The sequence below is a fragment of the Balaenoptera physalus genome, assembly GCF_965194825.1.
Source record: "Balaenoptera physalus genome assembly, chromosome: 14".
Lineage (NCBI taxonomy): Eukaryota > Metazoa > Chordata > Mammalia > Artiodactyla > Balaenopteridae > Balaenoptera > Balaenoptera physalus.
Window position 1 is genome coordinate 42,152,765 of NC_138893.1, and position 16,730 is coordinate 42,169,494.

The 16,730-nt window shown below is 49.4% G+C and overlaps 1 long non-coding RNA gene across 1 annotated transcript in view; it reads left to right on the plus strand.

Moving 5' to 3' along the window:
• The window catches only part of LOC309642498, a 29,313-nt gene extending 18,121 nt beyond the window's left edge, over positions 1 to 11,192 (plus strand). The window contains exons 3-4 of the long non-coding RNA XR_014253233.1: positions 10,343 to 10,398; positions 10,721 to 11,192. This is a non-coding gene — a long non-coding RNA (uncharacterized lncRNA). The remainder of the gene's footprint in view (positions 1 to 10,342; positions 10,399 to 10,720) is intronic.
• Positions 11,193 to 16,730: the final 5,538 nt, after the last annotated feature.

The window sequence follows — 16,730 nt, forward strand, 5'->3', positions numbered from 1 at the left end:
CATAAGCAAAGGCCCAGGGGTGGGAAAGTGCTTCAGATGGACTGTACAGCGCCTTCTAAAGTGTCCTCAGGATGGGGTCATTTAGCCTCTGTGTGGCTGTCTGCACTGTTGGGGGCTCACAACTCTCATCTCAGGGACTAAATTAGGAAGTCATGTTATAACCATGGCAAACATTGATGCAAAGCCTCATGCCAACGATAACCTTTTCTCACCTGAGCCTCACAGTCGGCCCTTCAGGTAGGTACGACACTGTGTTCTGGGCATTTTCCTGATTGGAAAGCTGAGACTCAGAGAGTGAAGCATGTGGCCCAGGTCACATATTCGTCAAGTGTCGAAACAGATTCGAATCCAGGGCGAACGCTAGAGCCCGGGACTCATAATAGATCCGCGGCAGGCATGGCATTGTTGGGTTGAGGTGCTTTCGCACCCGCCCCCCACCCCCGCTTCTCTCTGAAGCTGGGACTCTTGGGCCTGGAGGCCCCGCCTCTCCTGAGGCCAGTAACGTGGCCGCCCCGGCCTGCTGGGCCCTGGTCCCCACACCGAGGGCCGCCCCTCTGGCGCAATTGGCGTGGGATTCCTGAGGGCTGCGGTCTGGGGGTGGTGAACCAGATCGGCCGGGCTGGAAACCATCCTTCTAGGCAACTCCTTCTAGAGGGAAGAGCCCCTGGCCCTGAGCGGTGCTCTGTTCCCAGCTGCCTCCAACCTGCCCCCTCCACAGCCCCAGACGTCCGCTTGACTCAGCCCGACCCCTGTGTGTGGGCGTCCTCTGGGCTTCCGCAACATCCTGTGTTCTGCCTTTTGCTTACCTTTTTTCCATTCCCAGGGAATCCCTCCCATCAAGGTTTGTTTTTACACCCTGGAGCCGACCAGCCCACAGAACAATTAAAACGGTTCCCCCAGGATCACCCAGAGCCGTTCCTGCCTTACACAGTCAGCCTCCAGCCTCCAGGGTCTGGCAGGAGCCTCCCTCCCTCCCTAAGGCCTCAAGTTCTGCCCTTTCTTCAGCCTGCACGTTAGGACCTTCTCTTCCAAAGAGCCTCACTGTGTTCCCCACTCCCCGACTCTTATTCCCTTTGCTGCCTGAGCCTTGGGAGTGGACATCTGTCATGTTTGTCTGTCCTGTCATCCTTTCCGTTGCTCCCTCTGACGATAGGACTTCCTTTTCTCTGAGTAGCCCGCCCCTCCTCTGCTCCCTGAGATTTGATGAGGCCTCCAATCACATAATACCCTTTCTCCTGGCCACTGTGATTGGCCCAGGGATGGACCTGTGACCCAAACCAGGCCAATTGGAATCCTTGCCTGGGATTTTGTGAATGGAACATAGGGAGAAAAACCCATCTCTCCTTCCTTTGGGTTTGCCAAACTGACGTGGTGCATGATGCAAGCCAGGCTGGCAGTATCTGCATCCCTTATTCTCCTTCCCTCATCAGAAGGAAGGTCCCCAAGCTACCCATCCAAAGTGGGAGAAAATGAGGCCAACACACAGAGAGAAGCAGAGAGAGTGAGGAAGTGAGTCGCTTGTTATTCGAGTTTTTAGGGTTCCTGGTCCTGGCCTCACCTCAATTAACAAGCCAGACTTGCTTACTTACTTATTATTTACTTACGACTTACTTTTGCTTGAAATAGTTTGAATTTGGTTTCAGTCACTTGTGATAAGAGTCCAAACAAGTATGGTCATTCATAAGGTTCTTTCTTGTACTATGACATACGAAATGCCTTTTCTGGGGTCTGTGTTTCTATTTTCTCGTATAAATGGCAGTCTCCTTCAGACCAGGAGTTATTGCCGTGAAAATGTTTACTATGTATTTCTGATCAAAGAACATATGCAATGAATAAAATATAATAATAAAACAAACACTTGATACCTCCTATGTGACCCAAGAACTAGATCATTGACCCTACAGGTGGGGTCCTCCCCTGTCCCATAACCTGTCTGCCCCCAGGGGTAACAACTATCTGAAATTTTATGGTCAGTATTCCTGGCTCTAAAAAAATTTTAAGATACGTTTGTTTGATTTCCTTAGAAAATGTTATTTAGCTTTGCTTGTTTTTAAGCTTTAGAAAAAAATGATACAGTATATGTAGTCTTCTGAAACTTGCTTTTAAAATTCTTTTTTTAAAAAAATTTATTTTATTGAAGTATAGTTGATTTACAAAGTTGTGTTAATTTGAAACTCGCTTTTTAAAAACTCATCATTAAAAAAAAAACTCATCATTTTACAACAACAAAGGCACGATGCATGAAAGAAATAATTGATAAGCTGATCTTCATTAAAAATTAAAATTGCTCTACAAAAGAGAGAGAAGACAAGCCACAGACTGAGAGAAAATATTTGCAAAGAAATACCCAATAAAGGACTGTTTTTAAAAATACACAAAGAACAGTTAAAACTCAACAATAAGAAAGTAACCTGAAAAATTAAAAATGAGCAAAAGATCTGAACAGATACCTCATTATGTGTCATTAGGGAACTGCAAATTAAAACAATGAGCTACAACTACACACCTATTAGAATAGCCAAAATCCAAAACACAGACGACACAAAGTCTTGGGGAGGGTGTGGAGCCCCAGGAACTCTCATTCAAAGAGAGGAAATGCAAAAATGGTACTGCCACTTTGAGAGACAATACAGCAGTTTCTTAGAAAACTAGGCATACTGACTAATTCACCAGTCCTACTAACTGGTATTTACTCAAATGAATTGAAAATTTATGTCCACACAAAAATCTGCACATGAAGGTTTACAGATACTCTATAACTGCCAAAATTTACAAGCGACCAAGATATTTTCCAGTAGGTAAATGGATAAATAAACGGTGGTACACTGGGGAATCTAATATACAGTGTAGAGGCTACAGTTACAATACTGTGTTATACACTTGAAAGTTGCTAAGAGAGTAGATCTTAAATTTTCTTACCCGCCAATACACAATTGTAGTTATGTGAGGTGATGTATGTGTTAACTAACTTTATCTTGATAATCATTTTGCAAAATATATGTGTATTAAATCACCATGTTGTACGCCTTAAACTTACAAAATGTTATATGTCAATTATATTTCAATAAAGCTGGAAAAATTGTTAGTGATAAAATAATAAAAAAAGCCCCACAACAACAACAACAAAAAAAATAGAAACTCATCATTTGTCTCTAAGATGCATTCATCTTATTGCATATAACTATAGTTCATTCATTTTCACTGCTGCATAATAGTACATTGTGGAACAGACCATAATTCACAAAGTGTTCCTTCTCCTGGTAATAGACATCTGGGTTTTTCATAATTTTACTATTTTGAACAATGCTTCTTTGAACATCCTTATACATGTCTTTCACACAGCTGCAAGAGTTTGAGGGGTATATAGCTAGGAGAGGAATTAATTGCTAGGTTATTGGTGTGCAAGTTCAACTTTGCAAATTGTGCCAAATTGTTTTCCAAAGTGATTACACCTACCTACACTCCCCATGACCTTGTGTAAGAGTCCCCACTGCCAACATTCCACCACCATTTGTGCCCTACTCTGTATCCCACATGGTGCCTAGCATGGTCTTTGATTTGTCATAGGCTCAAAAATGGTTTTTTTACGGACTGCTTGAGACAGTGGAATGGATGGGATGGATAGATAGGCAGTATGGAAGACCATGGACATTTCCAGAAAATTGGAGTAGGAGTAGAGACCATCTTCACTCAGAAGGATGAACAACTGGAAACTCCAGTATCTCAGACAGTCATTGCCAGCCACAGACCACACTCTGGGCTTCTCTGGGCTGATACCCTAGGACCTCCTTGAAGGCCTTCATGGTTGCCTGATTCTGACCTTCATAGCTCAGCAAGCGCTCTCCTTATGGACGCAAGCTTCTAGGATAAGCCTGCTTTGGGAGTCTTGCCTTGCCCACCTTGGAACATTCCATGTTTTCAAATTGCTGCCCAGGCTTGTGCCATGAGTCTGGGAGGAGGTCTTTGGAAACCCACTCCTTTGGGCATCCTGTCTCTGAATAATACCCCCTATACCTGGATGGGCCCTAATGTCAGTTTCAAAACAGTCAGGTTTCCCTGCCCTCCTTACTCTAAATATTTTTTTAAAGTTTTTGTTTGTTTGTTGAATAGGCCAGCCTTAGTAACATGTTAGGACTTTGTGGTTTCAGTCACGCCTGAAATTCATAATCTTTACACACACATACACATACGCCCTCTCAAAGCACACATTCCTTACTTCAAGTCCAAGGCCTATGAGAAGAGTCTTCTGTTGGAGGTCAGCAGCTCTGATTGCATTTCTTTATTTAGAACATTGTTTTCTCTGAAGCTGATTCCATTACCTTGAGTTCACGGAAGTGGAGCCCATTAGAAAAGTCAAGAGGCTCCCAAACAGGCTTAGAGTGTGATGCTAAACTTAGGTTCATTTGGCAACTGTGGTTTATTGACAGGGACTTTTCTCTCTCAATTTTAATGGAGACTGCATCTTCCTGCTTTGTGACTGCCAAGCTGTTCATGGTAGGAAGAAAGGAAACTTGGGGCTTTAGTCCCAGGTGTCAACATCCACTCTCATCTCTGCTCCTAAATTTACTACTCCTCCAGCAAGTGACTGACCTATTTCCCTTAGCCCTAATATGGCTCACTGACGCCCACATCCGGGGCTCAGGCTGGCCCAGGCATGAGCGCAGAAGAGGCAGCACTGTGTCCCTGGTCCTGGTGGAGCGGGTTTATAGACCTGACCATTGACTGGTCTCTTGGCTTCTGACCTGTATGTCCCCTTTCCCCATCTTGATTGCCGGAGCCTGAGTGTCTGCTTAGGCAACCACACCCTTGCCTGGCCTCAGCTTCCCCACTCCTGGCCTTGCCTATTCTGTTCCCAGCCGTGCTTTCTGTCACCTCTGTGGTTCACAGCAGTGCTGGGACACTGGCTTTGTCCTGGGGTGAGTGAACTAAGCTCTCCGAACTGCAGAATGAGGGTGATAACACCCACCACACCAAAGAAGGTGGGCTTACACTTAACACATGCAAGTTGTCAGGTGTGGTGAGATCAGCAAAAATGAAACATTTGGACAATGACTTGTATTGACATTGTGAAAGGGATGCTGTCAGGGTCAGCTGGGGGTGAGAGTGGGGAGTGAGTTAGTCCAACTGCTCTAAACAGCAATTTGTCAATACTTATTCAAACAGAAATATATGTAATTGTCCTTTGAGCTAGAAATTCCGTTTCTAGGAATTTATCCAATGGAAATGCCAAAGACCTCCATATGAAGATGTTTGTTGCTACACTGCTTATATTAGCCAAACCTGGAAATCATCTAAATACCTACTTTCCTATATGATACAGCTCTGTAATGGTGTAACATGCAGCCACTAAAAAGAATGAAATAGTGATTCATGGACTAATATGAAATGATCTTTAAGAAATATGGCTTGGTGAAAAAAAGATACAAAACACTATACTATGCTATTTCCATGTTTAATGTGTAATATATATGTGTGTATATGCTGAGAATATTTCTGGAAAAATTAAAAAAAATAGATAACAGAATATGTTCTAGGGATGAGGATGGGGTGGAGGGAGAGTTATCTCCTGCTATATGCTCTTGTACTCTGAAATTTTTATCACGTGTATATACAAGTTAAACAAAATTTTGAAATACAAAAATGAATATAGTAAGCTGTTTTTTATTCTACTTGCTTCCAGGTTTTTATTTCTGGAACACTGATATGTCACAAATAGTGCCTCTGACAATGGCCTTTTAAGAAGAGAAAGGCATCATACACATTAGGGAACTGAAAGGAGGATGTGGGATCCCCAGAGTTTGTCCCTTCAGGGTCCCACCCAGGGCTGCTGGCCTCCTGTGGCCTTAATCCCAGGAAAGGCAGGCCCTCAACTCCTTGTCACTGCCCCCCCCCGTCTCCTAAACCTGGCCACACATCTAGCCACCAGCACCCCTTCTTCTTGGGCCCCCAACTCTATGTTGAGTATCCCTTGATGCATGCCAGGCCAGTGCTCAGTGCTTCACATGTGTTAGTATCAGGTGTTTATCTGCCTTCCTCTTCCCTCCATCCCCACAGCTGGCCCGGTGGTCCAGGCCACCAAAGCTTCCTCACAGCTCCTTGCCCCCCTTCCATCCATTCTTTACACAGCCACCTGAGTGATCTTTGTACACGACACATCATAACGGTCATTGCCCTGCTTAGAAAACCTCCTATGGCTTCCCGTTGCCATTAGAATAATTCAGGCTCATTTCCAATGGCAATGAGGCCCCTTGCCTCCCTCTCCTCCTGGCCTCCTCCACTGCCCATCACTCTTGCTGCTCCAGCCAAACTGGCCTCCTTCCTGTTCCTGGAAGAGCCCAAACATACTCCTGCCCCAGGGCCTTTGCATTTGCCATCTTTCTAGCTGGAGACCTCTTCCTCCAGCTCTTCACATACCTGTGTCTCATCTTTCAGTCTCTGCTCAATGTAACTTTTCAGAGGTCTTCCTGACTACAGTAGGTAAAGAGGGCTCCCCCCTCCCCTAAATCCACCCACCACTCCATCTGGTACCCAGATTTATTTTCTTCATAGCATTTATCAGTCTCAGCAGTGACTTTTTGGACTTGTGTGGGGTCTGATTCCTCTCCATAGAATGTCTATGCCATTCCCGGTTCCTACCTCTCCAGCGCTCTGACCAGAGCTGGGAGCACGGCGTGGATGCCATGGGTGTTTACGACGTGGACGGATACAGAACCTACCATGGGGGATACGGTACCTACCATGTTGTAGGTGCTCAGTGTTGGTGGAATCTCTGCTGCTTACTTGCTGTGTGGCCTTGGGAAATATCACAACTTCTGCAGCTGTGAAATGGGGCAGGTTGGGAGAACCCCGGGCAAAATAGCTTGCTGCTCTCTAAGTGGACCTTTTTGTTTTTTTTCTACAAGTCTATTATTCTGAAGAAGTTGTGTGGAAATGCAAACTCTGATTTTCCAGCTGGGGCCGTTTTCTGCCCACCTTCCTGCTCTGGGAAGCAGCATATGTGCCTGGGAGACTCTCCTCTAGAGAGGATTAGCCTGGAAAATATCCCAGTGCCCAGGGAGAGGGAGGTGCGCCTCTGGAGGCATTGAATTGCCTCTTGAAAGAGTGTGGGAAGAAAGACTGGGGTGAAAGAACACAGACTTATGGGAGGCAAATCCTCAGACAGTGTCTGACACTCATTGCGTCAACACAGAAAAGTGCTAAATGAATAATGAATGTGACTATGATTAATTTTTACTATTAGCAGACTGTGTACACTTTGGAAGGAACCAGACTAACTATCTCAGATTGTGTATTTTCACAATTCTCTGCCTCATTAAACCTTCACAGCTGCCCTTTGGGGCAGATACTCATGTTATCCCCCACTTGGAGTTGAAGCAACCGAGGCACAGAGAGGGTAGGTATCTTGCTCAAGTTTACACGTGGCTGCAGAGCTAGAAGTTAAACACATTCATACTCTTCCTGCTACAAGTTTGAGGTTTCTTGGAGCTTTCCAGGATTCTTTTTTTTTTTTTTTTTAACTTATTTATTTATTTATTTATTCTTGGCTGTGTTGGGTCTTCGTTTCTGTGCGAGGGCTTTCTCTAGTTGCGGCGAGCGGGGGCCACTCTTCATCGCGGTGTGAGGGCCTCTCACTATCGCGGCCTCTCTTGTTGCAGAGCACAGGCTCCAGACACGCAGGCTCAGTAGTTGTGGCTCACGGGCCCAGCTGCTCTGCGGCATGTGGGATCTTCCCAGACCAGGGCTCGAACCTGTGTCCCCTGCATTGGCAGGCAGACTCTCAACCACTGCGCCACCAGGAAAGCCCCAGGATTCTTTACTTTTGCTAGGCCCGATCCGTTTCCTTGTGGTTACCAGCAGTAAAACAACCACTACGAAATGAAAGGAGGCTGTATCTTGTTTGGGAGGGAACAGGGCTGGGAAGAGAAGACAGGGCACCATTGCTTGGTTCTGTAAGAGAATCCCCAGACAGACTCCAGGGGGCCGCCAGGTAAGGGAACGAGGGCCAAATCCCGAGGGCTCCGTTCAGCTTTGGGGCGAGGTGGCTAAATCTCCACGCAGCTTACGAGAGCCTTGGAGGAGGCTGGACCCTCTGGAAGGAGGCTCAGCAGGAGTGAGTGGAGACAGATGCCCCAAGCAGGCTCTTGCGGGCTGGGAACTCAGGTCTTCCGGGGCTGGATCCTCCACCCCTATCCTCAACCCCAGACTGGGGCTGGGCCGCAAATCCCAATCTTCCAGCTGTGGGGCAGGCCCAGCCTCCAGGTTTTTCCTCCGGAGCCAAGTTCCAGGGGCCAAACCCCTTTGAGGGAAAAGAACACACACGTAAAGAGCTCCTGACTCAGAAGCAGACCTGGTGCCACCTTCCCAAGGTGCGCAGGGCGAGGACCAGCCCCTTGTCCTGCCGCTGGTAGGGGTGACATTCTCCACCCTCACTTACTCCTTCCTCAGAATGACACCTACAGTCTCACCATTACCGCTCTTCCTTTGGGATGAGCACTGGGGTCAAGCTCCTTGCTCAAGTCTGCAGGGAGGTGACAGGAAATCTCTAATCCCTTCGCGGGAATGTATCTACCCAAGGGCGCATGGGGTGAATATGCTGTTCCAAGAGCTGCAAGGGGCTGGGGGTGGCACATGAGGTGAGGGTGGACTACACTAGAGAAACAGGTCCCAGTTGGGCCCAGGGTCAGGACCTGAAGAACAGCTGGTGGAACTGGGAGGAAAAAAAGGAACTGAATTAGGTGCATTTTAACGAGACTATTACGTTTTAGGCAACACCTCTGCTGGAGAGTCATCTGCTTTAAGAACCGGATGAAGGCAGTGTGGTCAGGGTTTGGTGCTCAGGGAAAGGCCACCTGGGGTTTGCACGTGTCTTTCCCCCCTCCCCACCAACCCCGGGCCCCCTTCCCAGCACCTCCCTCCCCACCAAGGTTCCGGCACGGCCACCCACAGAGCAGCCTCAGGGCTGGGCGCTGAGTCACAGGCTGTGGTGCCTGCCGGGGGGCGAGGGTGGCAGATGGCTTTATGTGGGCGTGAGCGAGGAGGGGAGGGCAAGTGGGCGGGGGCAGTGACCCTGGGCCCAGCAGGGAGGGGTTCAAGGAAGTGACCTGGGAGGGGGCTACGTCCTGCGCTGAGCCGCCATTCTTCCTTTCTTGTGTCTTCCCTCCCAGTTTCCAGGAATGCCATTCCAGTAGGGGCAGCTGGCCGTGGCCAGCCTGAGGTAGAAAGCGACCCTGAGGGGGCCTGAGGCCCAGGGCTCCTGCACGGCCCGCCTGGCCCGGCTGGTCCGGCAGTGAGAGGCAGAGCCCGGCTGTGTTTACCCAGGCCGGGCACTTCCGGAGCAGATGGGCGCCTGTCAGCGCTGCCAGCCAGGGGCTGGGCTGACGTCTCTCACTGCCAAGTGGCAGGTGACGCGGGGCCTGGAGGGGAACATGTGTTTGGTTTTGCTGTTTACTAGGGGAAATCTCTCCAGGCTGAGAGCTGCCTGCACACCTGAGAGAGCACAGCCCCAGCTAGGGTAGGACATGGTGCAGACTCTTTGACCCGGAGCCGACTGGCCCTTTCAGTTACTGACAGCCGGGGACTCTGGTGGGGGGCGGGCTTCAGGGTCTCCCCAGAACCCATTGTTGAGCTCCGCTTTTTGCCATCTTATCTTGGTGTGTTTGGGTCCTAGGACTGCCATAATAAAGTACCGCAAACTGGGTGCCTTAAACAACAGAAATGCATTCTCTCACAGTTCTGGAGGCTAGAATTCCCAAATCAAGGTGTTGGCAGGGTTGGTTCCTGAGGCTGTCTCCTGCCTCTTTCCTAGCTTCTGGTGCTTGCCAGCAGTCCTGTGGGTCCCTAGCTTGCAGATGCATCACTCCAACCCCTGCCTCCATTGTCACGTGGCGTTTGTCCCCTTTGGGACCTCTGTGTCTGTTCTCTTTGTATGAGGACACCAGTCATGTTGAATTAAGGGCCCACACACTCCAGTATGACCTCATCTTAACTTAATTACTACAAAACTACAGTCATGAAGAGTAAATAGCTATAAAAACCCTATCTAATAAGGTTACATTCTGAGGTTCCGGGAAGGACATGGATTTTGGGGGGCCACTTGGGTTGCTCATTTGCTTCACTCCTCATCTTGTCTTTAACTTTTCCTCTCTCTCTCTCCTTTCCTCCCTCTTCCCTGTCCCCAGCCCTAAGCTTGGGGAGAGGGTGAGGCCACCATATTCCCAAGCAGGACTCTGGAGCCTGCGACTGTACATTAGAAAGTGCTCTAGAAAGAACTGAATTATTTTGACTACTATGCTCTTTCCCACTAAGAAGTAATCAATTTACAACTGTGGTTTTAATCTTTTAGGGTTTTGGAAGCCTTTGGGACTGAGGGAAGACTTTGGACTCCCACTCAGGATAAAGGTACAAACGCACACAACTCTTTCAGTGGTGACACCGCCTTCCAGTGCCCGTCCCCGCTCTCGTTCCAGGGAGGGCCTTCTGGGGGCCAAGGAATGCCTGCCCTGGAGCCAAAGGAGGCCCCAGATCCTCGGCACCCTAGTGCTTGGGAGTTCAGGGGTTGCCACACAGGTCAAGAGCTGGGGAGGGTTTCCTCAATTCAGACCCCTGTCAGAGTGTGTGTGTCAGGGTAGGGTGGGCATGACTGGACTGGGGCATGTGGAGGGCCCAAGAAAAGGAAGATGCTCTTATGTGATGTGAACATGTTTCTTTCTCTTGCCCCAAGAGCCACCACACCAGAGACGCTGCTGAGAAGAGTCCCAGAGCCTGTGATGGACTGCTGAGCTGAGCTGTTAAATGGGGGCGCGGTGGGGGAGGTGAGGGGTGGGAAGTGAAGTGTAATATACCCATCGTTATCCCGTTTATGTAAAAACTCCCCAGCTGTGTACTTCTGTGTGTACACACACGTGTACAGAGAGTTCTCGAAGGACAAACCCCAAACAGATCACAGTGGCTGCTTCTGGGGAGGGGTCTAGCACTGTGGGGCGTCAGGGGAGGACCTTTCTTGGTTGCGCCCTGTGTTTTGGTATGGTCTGACTTTTTCTGGTGGGAATGTATTCAAATATTAATTGTGTATTAAATAAATTAAAAGCTTTTCAGAGAAAGACTCCAGTATCGTGGGGTTTCACATTCCTCTGAACGGCTTATGAAAACGATGGGCCAGCTCTCCCCCTGGCCTGCCCACCATAAGCATCCCCAGCCCAGAGGGAGGGCAGAGCCCTGACCCTGGAGTTGGCCCAGCTCCTTCCTGTGGAGAAGCCCACCTGCTGCTGCCAGCCAGGCCACTGGGATGTCCTCTCCCTTGTCTCCACTCCACACCCAGTCCCCCCACAAACTCTAGCCTAAGTCTTCCCTGGGTCAGTGGTTCTCAAACTAGTGGCATCAGAATCACCTCCTGCTATACTTTGAGCCACTGCTCTAGGTAAAGGGTATTAATTGTGCCTTTCAGGCTTCACCTGGATCCAGAGAGGGGCCCCAATCTGGAATAAAGGCTTGTCCCCCCTCCAGTACCTCTGGGAATCACTTGGGAGCAGGGAGAAGGGGAAAATCTTCTCCTCTTATGGGTCAGGAGGATGAGGTGGGACCATCACTGAAGACTGTGATGGTCTCAGCTGGAAGAGACCCTGAGGATCATCCCGCCCCGCCCAGGGACTGAGGATCCAGAGGCGAGGCGAGGGTGGCTTTTCCCAAGTACCCCCGCCCTGTCCTCTGAGCCCTGTCCCTCAGATGTGCCTCTCCTCTTCACTGAGACAGGGTGGGCTACAAGGGAGAGGGTGGGAGGGGTGAAAGGTAGGAGAGGGACCCTTACTCTCTTCCAGGCTCTGCGGGTCTCACCTCACGCTCACCTCAAGGGACTTGATTGAACAAACCGGGTGTCCCTGTCACCGGACCCAGCAGCTGGCAAAGAGTCTGGAAGGGAAGAAAGGCGAGAGGGAGCTCAGCCCCACCCCGCTGCGAGGAGGCAACGTTGTGAAGGAGGGAAAGGTTTGCTGAGGTCCTTTTCCACTCCTTCCCTTTCTTCATCATCCCTTCCGGCAAGTCCTTGTTCTCCCTGTGTCCACAGGGCCACAGCGGAGGGGTTTGTTTTTATTCCCTACAGTGATTGTGTCCCAGCCTGCGGGTATTTTCATCTTAAAGGAGGGCTCACAACAACCCCAAGGGTGGAATGCAGGGCCGCAGGGCCAGTGAAGTTGTGCAAAGTAGGGATTCAGGAGCAGAGGGTTCTTCTAGGGTCTCTGCCCCAGCCCACATCAGATTAACCCTCCCGCATCAGTCCTCGGGCCTCAGCAGATATCATCAAGATGCAGGTTCCCTGGGGGCTTGCCTTGGGGAAGTGCCCTTGGTGCCACCATCACCTATATATGGGTGGCCCTTCTGGGGATGAGCCCAGCTGCTGTTTGGAACATCTCTGCCTGCCAGACTGCCCCAGGAAGGATGAAAGGGGGTCAAAGGTGTCAAATTCCTCCAGCAGTCTGAGGTAAGAGCCCCTACCAAATTGAGGGGGCGGCAGCCTTGGCTACCTGCCAGCTGGTGACAAGTCTGGGCCTGAGAAAGGGAGCCTGGTCTGCCCTTGGGAAACTCAGTGAGAGGTGCAGCCCGATACCCCCCTGTCCCCCAGTTCCTTTCACTTGCTGGTGGTGGGCAGTGACTTTTGGAGGGACAGGGACACAGGGAACAGCTGCAGATCCTCAGTCAACCATGTGATGCCCAACAGCCACCAGTGACTTCTTAGGAGACAAATTGCACGGCCTCTTCTTGGGCCTCTCCTCCTCCTCTGTAGAAGTCAGCAGGGCAGATAGTCCTTCTTCCATTCCTCTACCAGCACTCCCCCAGCGCCTGCTCTGTGCCAACCCCGTGCCAGCTGGTCTCTGGGATACAAAGAGAACAGGTCCTGCCTCCACCTGAGGGGCTCTGGGTGGCAACAGGCAATTTCAGAACAACAGGCTGTGAGAGCCGTGTTCGGGGAACACCAGGAAGGAAGCCACCACTTCTGGAAACACCTCTCCTTTCACATCCATGCTGGGTCCTCTACCTCTCTTCTCCCATTTAATTAATACCAGCTCAGCTTGGCTGAGCTCTGGTGCTCAGAGATGGGCTTGCCCTGCATCCTCCAGCCTCATCACAGCACAACACAGGAAGACTGTGAACCCATTTAACAGAGAAAGAGACTGAGGGAGAGAGTAGCTCAGGAGCTTTCCCCAGGCCACAAACATCTTCTACTTAACTCTTTCTCTCATTGAACTGAGGTTCCCACTCCCTAAGGTCTGGACTCCATTCTCTTCTCTGGTTCCTTTCTGACCCCCAATCCCCTCCCTCCCCCCGTCCCATGGTCTCACATCCTCCCACACCCTCAGCCGTGACCTTCCGTATCTGGATCAGAGGCTCTAGCACCCTTCAGACTGTTGTCCACACTTTCTTCCGTACCTGCCAGGCACCTCTATCCAGGCATCCTGCCAGCGCCTCAGCCCTGCTCTGCCCAAGCCCACCGTCTCTTCCAGAGGTCTCCTTGACCCCTGCTCCTGGGTCCCCAGGCATCTCTTTTCCCTCCATCGAGATCACACAGTGCTCTGCAGCATGGCAGAAGCAGATGGGGCAGTGACATCCCACTCAGAACCTTTTGGTTGCAAGTGACAGAAAATTTCCATTTGAACTGCTTTGGTCAACAACAGACATTTTTGAGTAGAGCTGGAATCAGAACCAGCTGAATCCAGTGGTTCAGATGGCACCATCGGGTCTTGTCTTTCAGCTCAGCACTCACCATGGGGCTTGGTTTCACTCTTAGGTCCCACGGGGTGGCAAAATGGCCATCGGCTCAGGCCTACACCCCCTAAGGATGAACAGGAGAGAGAGTGCTTCTTGCCCTGGTAAATCCTACACAAGCCCTGGGATTTGCCCTGTCTGCGCCAACCAGAGTCATGTGCACAGTCACTGGGGCTAGGAAAATTCAGTGCTCTCACTGCCCAGGCTGTGTCCTGGGTTCCACCAGAACCAAATGGACAGAGTAGTGTTACTAATGAGGGCTTTAAGATACCCAGGGGCTCCATGAGATGTCCCCTCCAGATTTGCAGCATGCAGGGGAAGGAGAGAAGTGGCTCGATTTGTTCTGAGGATTTTGGTGGCCATTACTAGGTAAGATTCATACCCAGATAATTTGAGCCTTAGAATTCATGGTAAAGACAGAGCTGGGTTGAGCCTTGATTCCACTACTGATTGACTAGGAGATGCATGGTGATAGATAATCCCCCAAATTTCTGCCGTTAACACAATACAAGTTTATTTCTTCCCATGCTGCATGTCCCATGTGGGGCAGTGGGGGACCCTGCTCCACACAGTGACTTAGGGATCTAGGTGGTTGGAGGTGCCATCTGTACATCTCCACCCTTTCATGTCAGGGAAAAGGACAGACTGGAGAATCATGCCTGGCCTGTTCACTGCCTGAGTTTGGAAGTGACAGACGTCCATTCCACTCATATATCATTGGCTAGAACTAGTCACAGCTTCACAGGAAGAGGGTGGGAAACAAAGGGAAGCGAATGGAGTATTTGGGGAGACTTACTATTGTTGTCACATCCGCTTGTTAGCTATGTGTCCCTGGGCGAGTTGCTTACCCTCTCTGTGTCTCAGTTTCTCCATGTGTTAACTGAGAATTACAATTGTTCCTTTCTCGTAGGGCAGCAACAGGATTCAATCAATTTCAGCATGTAAGTGTCTCAGAAAAGTGCCTGGCACATAGAAGTAGCTTGATAAGAGTTACATAATATCGATACCTCCTCTTCTTAGGGTCTCTTTGTCCAAACGGTCCCCCCTCCCCCCAGTAAGAATGAAGTGATCAGACATCATTTAATAATATTCTGATCTAAGACAAGAACTTAGAACTGAGTAATTTTTTTTAACATCTTTATTGGAGTATAATTGCTTTACAATGGTGCGTTAGTTTCTGCTTTATAACGAAGTGAATCAGCTATACATATACATATATCCCCATATCCCCTCCCTCTTGCGTCTCCCTCCCACCCTCCCTATCCCACCCCAGAACTGAGTAATCTTTGGTGAGTAGTTGAATATCTTTGAACCTCAACTTCATCGTCCATTAAAACAGATTACTACTTACCTTTTGGGGCTCATATAAGAATCCAGTAAGAAAATGGTTGGTTAAGGAAGTTATGCCTACATTAAACAAATCTTGCCTACCACAATGGTCAAAATGACCTACACATATTAAATATTTGCATCAGGATTGAAACCAAAAACATTCATTCCACTTAAGCTGGAAACTCTGGGGATCAAGACCACCCTTATCCCCAGTCCTATGTCCTGACTACTCCACATCTGCCCATAGTGCATTTGGGGTCTTGTCAAAGGCATTCATCTGGGGGAGGTTTTGCGTTGCCACCATGTGTGGGCACAGATAGTCTTTCCCAGCCAAAGTGGGCAGGAGAGGCACAGGCCTATGCATGATTGTGTTGGTCCACAGCAAACAAGTTCCTCTCATTTGGCCCTTCATTTATTCTTCATTCAATAAATAATTATTAATGACCTACTATGTGCAAATTGCTGGAATTCAGAGGTGAATAAGGGAGATCTGTTTAAATGGAGTGGTGGGAGCCACAGACAACAAGGAAAGAAGTAAAGACCTTTGGGAACTGAGAAATACCAGAAAGAAAAATAAAACAGGGCAATAAACCAGGGTAATGGAGAGAGAGAGAGAGACAGAAAAGAAGAGACTAGAACATCGGAGAGAGCAGTCAGGAAAAGACAGGAAGGGGAGGTTACTGTTGAGCTGCACCTTGAAGACAAGAGGAATCGGCCTTGCAAGCACCTTGGGAAAAGCATTTCTGACACAAATGCCCCAGGACAGGAATGAGGAGGCCAGGGTGCCAGGAATTTGATGAGGAGGGGCGATGGGAAGATCACAGGGTGGGAGACCAAGCAGGGGCTGGCTAGTCCTGAGGACCTTCCCTTCCCTCCTTGCAGGGACTGATGAGTTTGTGCATGTCCACCTCCTCCAAGAAGCCCACACCCTCCCCTCCTGTGGTCGCCTCATTTTTGGTCTAGTCTCACCGGCTCCCTCTCTTCTCCCCGCTCCCTCTGGCGATCGGCTATTATGGGAGATCAGTGAGAATTGCAACATGCTCTCTCTTTGCCCTAGAGGAACGGGGGAGGTAGATTCTATTCGGACCCCATGAGAGAGGGCCGGCAATCCAGACTGTGGGCAAGAGCACCAGGTGAGGGCTGAGGGGAAGCCATAGGAGGTGCGGATGACTGAGGCTGGGGGTGTCAGGCAAGTGGACTGAGCTTAGCCTTGACAGGGCAAGAACTAGACAGAACAGAGGGGGTGGGGAGTGATATTCCACGTAGGAGGGACGCAGAGCAAAGGCATCCTCATGGGAAGGGAAGGAGCAGAGGATAGCCATGCTCATCAGTTCACGAGTCCCAGGGGTTGGAAGAGAAGGTTGGGAAAGCAAGGAGGATCCGGTCCACGCATCCTAGCCACAGATGCCCAAAGACAGGAATGAGGACTCCAGAGCTAGACTAGTAGTTGGGTTCAAATTTGTTTTCTGTCACTTACTAACGATGTGACCTTAGACAGGTTACTTTACCTCTTCATGCCTCTGTTTCCCCATCTGTAAAGCAGTGATCATAACAGTACCGACCTCATTTTATGAGGCTTAAATGAGTTCATGTGTGCAAGCACTTGGACTAAATAGTACCTGATCCTGAGTGAGTATTATATA